The sequence below is a fragment of the Microtus ochrogaster genome, linkage group LG4 (genome assembly GCF_000317375.1).
Source record: "Microtus ochrogaster isolate Prairie Vole_2 linkage group LG4, MicOch1.0, whole genome shotgun sequence".
Taxonomy (NCBI): domain Eukaryota; kingdom Metazoa; phylum Chordata; class Mammalia; order Rodentia; family Cricetidae; genus Microtus; species Microtus ochrogaster.
The window spans coordinates 32860319-32861012 of record NC_022030.1 but is presented as its reverse complement, the minus strand read 5'-3'; positions in this window follow the sequence as shown (position 1 = coordinate 32861012).

Genomic DNA, 694 nt, shown 5'->3' with positions numbered 1-694 from the left:
TTATCCCATGCTTTTTCAGTCATTGTCCAGCTGGCCTTGGTGAGCTCCCAATACATCAGCCCCACTGTCTCAGTGGGTGGGTACACCCCTCGTGGTCCTGACTTCCTAGCTCATGTTCTCCCTCCTTCTGCTCCTCATTGGGACCTTGGGAGCTCAGTCCGGTGCTCCAGTGTGGGTCTCTGTTTCTATCTACATCCATTGGTAGATGAAGGTTCTAAGGTAATATGCAAGATATTTATCAGTATGGCTATAGGATAGGGTCATTTCAGGTTCCCTATCCTCAGCTACCCAAGGACCTAAATGGGGACATCACCCTGGGCACCTGGGAGCCCCTCTAGTTTCAAGTCTCTTGCCAAACCTAAGATGGCTCCCTAAATTATGATATGTGCTTCCCTGCTCCCCTACACAACCTTCCTTTATCCCAATTATCCTGTTTCCCCAAGTTCCCCCATCCTCCCCTACTGACATTTCTTTCCCCATATCACCTTATACCCATCCCACCCTACCCCCAAGATCCCAATTTTTTTGCCCGGCAATCTTGTCTACTTTCCATATCCAGAAGGATAATTTTATGTTTTTCTTTGGGTTTACCTTCTTATTTAGCTTCTTTAGATCACAAGTTATAGACTCAGTGACGTTTATTTATGGCTAGAAACCAATTATGAGTGAGTACATACCATGTTCATCTTTTTGG